This window comes from Quercus robur, chromosome 4 (assembly GCF_932294415.1).
Source record: "Quercus robur chromosome 4, dhQueRobu3.1, whole genome shotgun sequence".
In the NCBI taxonomy this organism is placed as follows: Eukaryota; Viridiplantae; Streptophyta; class Magnoliopsida; order Fagales; family Fagaceae; genus Quercus; species Quercus robur.
The window spans coordinates 59,810,581-59,810,801 of record NC_065537.1 but is presented as its reverse complement, the minus strand read 5'-3'; positions in this window follow the sequence as shown (position 1 = coordinate 59,810,801).

The window sequence follows — 221 nt, the reverse complement described above, 5'->3', positions numbered from 1 at the left end:
CCCTCCAAGCGGTAAACAATCCACTAAAAAATATAGTTGGGATACATGAACAGCAATAGACCCTCCAAGCCTAATCTACCCAGTACACCTAAGCCCTCCAAGCTTCTTGCTCCAACGAGGTTGCGCCGAACCTTTTTCTTTTCTAGCTTCCCGGATTCCACTACTAGATCGTGGCATCAACCAATGAAGATTGGTTCCTTCCTAACTGCTTCTCAGAAATC